At 37.1% G+C, this 7500-nt stretch overlaps 1 long non-coding RNA gene across 1 annotated transcript; it reads right to left on the bottom strand.

Moving 5' to 3' along the window:
- Positions 1–207: 207 nt before the first annotated feature.
- On the bottom strand, positions 208–3555 carry LOC146568726 (uncharacterized). The gene is made up of 4 exons (XR_014893638.1): positions 2795–3555; positions 2284–2436; positions 1826–1911; positions 208–1223 (listed from the first exon to the last, which is right to left on the bottom strand). It is a non-coding gene; the product is annotated as an uncharacterized LOC146568726 (long non-coding RNA).
- Between the last annotated feature and the right edge of the window lie 3945 nt (positions 3556–7500).

The following is a 7500-nucleotide window of genomic DNA, read 5'->3' on the forward strand; positions in this document are numbered from 1 at the left end:
TAAAATGTGACTTAAACATGTTTTGATGAAGTAATTTGAGCTCTTGAAATATTTTAATCCTTCACAATTTTCTCACTTTATCCCAACACCATTCAATAACTTTTACCCAATACTACTTGGTCACATCAAAACAACATGTCTAATTTCACTGCACTAGGTAAAGAATTAAACTGACATTACTCCTCCACTGAATCTACATAAATCAACAGTTAAATAATGTCAGTTCTTCCGTGTTCTCTGGAATCAATCGCAGCAAAGAAATTAGACTGTTTCTTTTGAAAAATGTTGGGAAAGAACAATACAAAACATTCTATTTAAGGCCTCTGACATCAAGATTCAGTTAAACAACAATTATAACTAAACAATTTGAGGTAATGTTAGTTTCCATTAACATTAAATTAGGTTACTGAATTGGCAAACACCTTCCTATTAACACTACCCATTTTACCCCAATAACTAAAGAAATTAGCACTTGCAGGTCAAAACCTTTATTCAAGAGACGCAAAAATAACATTGATACAGTGACTGTCAAAAAATACAGCACTGATCATACTGTGACATCTTGGTTCAAAACAGCACACTTAGAAATATTCAACGTTCTTTACTTCAACTGAATGAAACTGAAAATACCATTTCACACGACCCATATGGGATATTTAGACTGTATAACTGTTCACGCTACATCTCTTCACTAGTAAAAGAAAGAAAAAATACAAAGAGAAATTTAAAAATGCTGCCAAACAGACAAACAGAACTTGTACAGAGCAAAAGGAAAAACAAACAACAACAAAAAACAGCTCATCCTCATGGCAGTTGCAGAGTATATAAAAATGAACCCTGCGATCCGTTCCTGGAATTGAGCTTCAAAAATGCAGCAGAACAAGTGTGAGATTTAAATGTCCTCTCACCTAGAGCTGATCACCTCACATGCATAACAGTGAGCTTCGTTACAGGAGCAGTTTTGTCTTAGTTGTGAGCTTTTCTTGAGAGCTGAGTTGCATCCAACTCCATTACCACCCTTTGAATCACCTCAAAAGTGTAGCAGAGTTGTGATGGGTAACTCATGTTGAAGGAATAAAAAAGGTCCAAACAGCATGGCTACTGCAAAGGTCACGTTATCCAGATCTTGAAGAACAACATCAGAAAAGTCATTGCCTGGCGCATCTCTGGAGACAGATGTTCATTGTGGTTTTCTCAATCTGTGCAGTGGCCTCAGGCAAGTCCTGGTTAAACACAAAACATTTCTTTAAGATTCCTTTTTAAACTCATCTCTTTTGAATCTACCAGTTCTAATGTTAGAGTAATTTAAACCAATGCAAGCAACATAGTAAATAGCTATAGCCAAAGAGTGGCCTGCCATGCTGCCATTCATGGTCTAACAGAGTTTCTAAGAGAGGGTGAAAAACATAATAATTTCAAATGCTTTACATTAGTTTTTGTTAGAAAGACACCGGCCCATCAGAAATCCAGGTTATGTCACTCAGAAGATGTTAGAATTTAGACTTTCAGCCCCACAATTTGGTTAGCTGTTGGTCAGTTGGTCTTTTTTTTTTTTTTTCAAACAAAAGCTAATGTAAATACTGGTGGGATTTTCCTTTGTTCATTAGAATGACAAATTTAAAGTTTTTTCACACTGATGTGACCCCTAATACAGGGGTGGGGGTGGGGCCTCAAGGGCCGGCGGCCGAGTTCACTACCAGGCCTCATGTGAACTTCAAATTATTAAAGAGGACTACTGGTCCTAACCAGTCCAATGAGGATCAAGTGGATAACTAAATGCATTTTTAAATGTTGCAAATCCACAATCTACTCATAAAACACTCACCATGAACTCCTGCACCAAGATGTTGCAATTGTCTTTCACACAGATGCGGAGCACTTTGATGAGGGACTTCAAGCATTAATGTCATCCTTGAGTATTATAACAAAGAAAACAAAGATTTGTGAACTTTTCAGTAGCACAGAAGAAAATGATCCCAGACAAAAACTCTTGACTTTTTAAACCAGTCAATATGCAACACCAGCATCTACAAAGCAATAGCAAAAGTTCCTGTTTGACATCAACTTTATGGATATATAGTTTCCAGAACATTTATTTAAAAAAAAAAGATAAATTTTTCTCAGTGGGCCAGTAAATGCATGACGAAAATTATGGCATCCTTTTAGTGGAATCATTACTCACAGGTAATAGTTGACTGTTTCAATGGATGTAGCATAAAAATCTTTTACTGACCTAATGCAATACATATACACTTTGTAGTTAAAGAATTTTAAAGTTCTTACTGTCATAATGGCAGCTACATCCTTTAGCTTTGTGCCCTGTTCCCCCGATCACTTTGCAAACACTTTCAGCAGACTGTCAGAGAGAAACTCAGCTCCGTCAGAAACCTTGACTGTAAAGGCATGGTTGGGATGCACTGGAATGCTGCATTTTATCTGAAATGACATAAAATTATTTTGAAATAACAGCAGGCACTGTGCTTGGTTAATCAGTAATGTTTTGTTGAATAAAAACTGTGTTTCCAGATCTTATGGGATTAAAAAAAATCCAAAGATGTTTGTTTCTGATTTGCAACCCAACAACCCACAAGTTACAACCTCATTTCAGTTCAAGTGTGCATTAATGCGAGTCCAGTAATCACCTTTCTGGCAATACATACAGGTATAAGTTAAACCTATGGCAGATTTTGGATTTCTCAGTTGTATTAATAGGGTGAGTATGCATGCACCTAATAATTATAAAAAACCTATTATAATTAAGTTACAGAAACGAAAATAGAATATACTTTCTTACCATAACACCTTGAACCCACAATCCATCAGCTGACTCCTGGTGAAATGCAGAATAGAGGTCGTCTCTCAATGTGCAGCAAAAAAACCCAAAAACAAAAACAAAAGGACAGCAGGTGAGGGCAGGAGGGGTAGGGATGTAAGCTAGCATAATGCCGCTGATGATATTAGCTAAAGCTGTTCAATGTCCAAAATCTCACTAACACCACGGTGCAGTAAATACACAATGTAACTGAAGAGTCAGTTGGCAAATCTATTCACACAGAAAACCAAATTATGTTATGAGTGCCTCGTAATTAGGTTTAATGTGATATTACGGCTCTTGTGCCAAAGACAAATTCAAATGAAAAAGCGCCAATTCTTTGACAACAGATAAAACAGCAAATAAGCTAACGGCTCTTTTTTAGCATGTTACATGGCGACACTCTAGACGTTTAACTACATTTGGCTGAAATATGGTAAATATTAATTCAAAAAATCAAGACATACCAAAAAACGTAGAGTTGGCTGCTCGACTTGACTGAGATGGATGCCTTTTTTAACCACGATCCAAAGCCCGCGAGATGAAATCACGCGTGGTTTCACGAGATTTAACGTTGCTATCTTATTGACTTACTTCACCTGAACATGATATGAACAATTTAATACACCCTTTCTGCATATCATGTAGTTTTTACACTATATAGTTACATTTAACTTTAAAACATGAGGCAATTGTGTTAAATACATGCAAGATGCTTACATAAATCCAAGAGATGGCCAGTCCCTTTTTTTCAGTGTTTAAGTGCCATGCTTCTCTCTTATAATAGCTCTATTAATGGCTTCTTTGTTCTCTAGCAACTTTAAATTATTAATTTGCATCTAATCTACAGCGGTGCTACAGAGCTACAATGATGCAAACATCTGCCTGGAGGCTTTCACATTTTTCACGCTTTGTCTTGCAATAGAAAGGAAAGTCCAGGTGTGGATAATAGCTCACTGCTGCTATTCCCCACGTTCAGACTCACAGAGCAAATGGGCAAAGACACTTCAGCGTGCTTCCCCTTGCTCTGTGCCACCACCTCTGCTCTAGTTCAGTCATGTAAATGTAGTTGTAGGTGGGTTGAGAGGCTTCACAGGTGGCATGAACAATAAGAGCAATCAAACACACTCATCGGGGCCACATATGCAAATTAATTATCAGTTACACTGGCAGCCTTAGTTATGCTTCACCTCTTTAAACTGAAATATGGTGCTACTTGGCACTTCAAGAATTGCGTAATTCCTGTTTTTCGACTGCTTTTTTTTTCTCATTTTTGCTGCTTTATCCAATAAACATCAGTCACTGAATATGTTTAATATTGTCTGAGAACACAACGAGTAATAATCATAGTAAAACTTTTGTTTATTGCTGAAAGTTTACCACAAACTTCAAATTTTCTGCATATCCCACAAATGCTAGATTGTGAGCTACCCTTCATCTTTCACTCAGTGTACAGGCAATATATTACACAAAGAAACCGTGTTTCGGTTTGTTCGGTGACGATAAAAAATAATGGTGATAGAAAGCAGTTTGCTCTTAGGGATTCAAAAACGTCCCCTTATCCTCACAACATCCTTTTGAAACAACTTAAGCACTCGCTCATGTCAGCTTTTTTGAGCTTTAGCTGTTTGTTTGCCTCAGTGAAACACCTTTGGTGCCAGTGCACTAACACAGCTCTCCAGCAGCACCAACGTTTCCATTAGTCTTAAGGATGCAGAGCACGGAGCGTTTGTGCAGCAGCTGAAGTGAAAGGTCACCGTGGACAATGCCTTGTTGAGATGTTCAGTGCTACAATGACATTCTTTCCTAAATGAATCATTTCTTACAGGCCTCTGTCACATTCAGCCACAGAAAGAAAGAAAGCTATCATTTATTGAATAGAGTTTCTGTGGAGCACATAATTGGACTTTGCACTAACATTGGTACAGCTGCGATCTTCCTCCTTTTCTCACTTTCTCTTTATGTGGGTGTCTTGTGCATCTGTATTTAAGCATCATACCAAAACTCATAACTGAATAATTAGCAGAATAATAATAACGTATGGACAAATTGCCCTTGTTGATTTAACAGTGGCTTTGACTTTATTTAATAGCACTCTTTTATTTAAGTGTCTCCAAAATTATGAAGTTACTTACGGTAGCTACATTATTGGTGTATTGGTTTTAATTAAGTTGTTTTAAGTTGAATGGAAGGAGAGTGTTTGACTCCACAGGCCAACATCCAGGCTGTGAGGAACATGACAAGTGGCAACAATGTTTCCCTCTAATGAGCAACAAATGAGCAGCAAAGTGAAACTATACTGCCTAAGTATATCATATTTTTTAATTTATCCCCACTTTAACAGATCATAAATTTTGTGTCTAATTGATGTATTACTGGGTCTGTTTGCTGCCTAATAAAGAACCTTTGGTGTAATTTAGCACAAATGACTTGACAGTTTTAAAGCAGTTGTAAACTTACAGTTTACAGTAAATTAATGTGCACATCCATTAACTTGGATGATGTGGTGCAAGGCTTGTACAGTTAGGGAAGTAATTATTTAATCCCCTGCTGAATTTGTATGTTTTCTTACTTACAAAGAAATGAACACTTGTTCATTTTTAGGGTAGTTTTCGATTTAATGGCGACAGCAACCCAGTTTCACGGCAAAACGTGCAATAGACACGCCAGTTCCACTGTGTCTATTTCTCCCTTTGCTTCTCTAAATGGTGAAAATATACGCATGCAGAAGTTGCAGTAACATGAGAGGGGGATATGTTATTTCAGTCCAACGTGAAAATAATCACAGGAAAGTGTTTAAACAGACATTATTGACACATTTACACATAAATACGTATTAGCCGTATAGCTTAATCACCTCCAGCGATTAAGGACCCTGGAATGCACTTCATAAATTTTTTGCCCACTACCAACTTTGTGGCTTTAAATATATTATCTCCCCCTGCCGGCAATGCAATTTCCGCATGCATGTTCACTTCACACTAATGGACACACTGGACAGGCATTTCTATTACATATTTTGGCAATATCGAGTTGGAGAGAGAAAGAATATAATATTCTCTCTCCATTAAAATTAAACTACTATAAAATAGACATTGTTCATTTCTTTGGATGTTACAAAAGCAAATAATTTTATTTCCCCCACTGTGTGATTAATGCTTCATTTGTATGTCTGTGATGAATTTATGTAGAGTGTATGAAGTGTTCGACACTGTTTAGTATCTGTTTTTCAATATTGGACTGCTCACATTCAGCTCCATACATACTAATAAACTCAGGATTAATGATCATGTTTAGAAAAGGATGCACTCAGCTGAAAAAAAAGATCGCACTAACCATTTTGTTACATTTTGGGCTAATTTTTCTCTAAAATGAACCCTAATCTCAATAAACCCTCTTCAAAACTGCTACAACCCAATTATGTTTGCTGCATTGAATGTCACACTGACCCTTTTGACACTGAGCTGTGCGCATACTAATGAAATGTGTATGTTTAGAAATGGACACACTGAAAAAAGCCACAGGTAAAGACAACAATGTGCACTTGACTGACTGCATTTACGTAACTCAGGGGGAAAAAAATTAGATTATGACCATTTTATTACATTTCTGTCCCTTGGGTTCATTTTTCGTTACTTGTAACCTTATGAGTACTGGACCTGATTAGATTACTCAAAGCTTCCTGTATTTGTCAACAATTTAAGTATTGTACAAATTATGCTGCAGTGTAAATCTGCTCGCTTTCCTGCCCAGCATTAGTGAGGATTTACTAAGCAATCGTTCTGGATCCTAAATTCTGAAGTATGCAGGTCAGCATTTGCCTACAGAGAGCTGGATTTAATTTACTAATTTCTAGGGCTGATCGTAATTATCTGTGCCCCCCTTTTTTCAGAATGTTGGTATTAGATAAACCAGCTAAAACAGACATCTAGTGCATTCTGCTCACACATTCTTGACTTAGACAATCAAGCCAGATGCTAACAGTAAAACTGACCTGTATTTGGTTGTTGTGTGTGCTTGCATGTGTGCACGCTTGTGCGTGTATTCCTATGTGGTTGCATAAGTGGATCTGGCAGAGGCAGCAGATAGATGCTGACACTATTAAGCTGCTCTGGGACCTGGAATCAGTCCAGAACAACCAGTTCAACAACACACCAGCGATGATGTCCGAGTTTCTAGGACACGACAGCTGACATTGACAGAATTATCTGATCTGTCACACACACGGCCTCAAAGTCCATCTAACTCAACGCATAAATTACTGTATTTTTTAGAAATACGTCAATGTTGCATAAGAATTTGATTGTAGATTAGATCTAGAGCCAAATTCTTGATGCTTAAAAACTTTGGTACTTAGAAAAAATACTTTTTTCTAAGTATCCAAGGTTGTCATATAAACTGTTTTGCCTTCTTTTTGACCAACAGTGTTTCCGAGGCTCACAGCCTCTTAAGCCACAGCGGTGTGTGGGTTGTTTGTTTGTTTGTTTTTTCATTTCAGTTCTACAGATGGGGCAAAATAAATTCAAGGAAAACAACATTTAAATCTTTCTCAGTAAGACAGCGTTTCTGTGAAATAGAGCAACATTCTTCAAAAACAAACTGTGCAAATCATTTTTTGTTTCTTCAAACTGTTTTCACCTCATGTGTTCAGCAGGATCTGGGCCTCATGCATAGAATTTTACTTAGAT

This window comes from Mchenga conophoros, linkage group LG8 (assembly GCF_057382185.1).
Source record: "Mchenga conophoros isolate Kocher_MC1m ecotype Shallow Benthic linkage group LG8, M_conophoros_male_GT1.1, whole genome shotgun sequence".
Taxonomy (NCBI): domain Eukaryota; kingdom Metazoa; phylum Chordata; class Actinopteri; order Cichliformes; family Cichlidae; genus Mchenga; species Mchenga conophoros.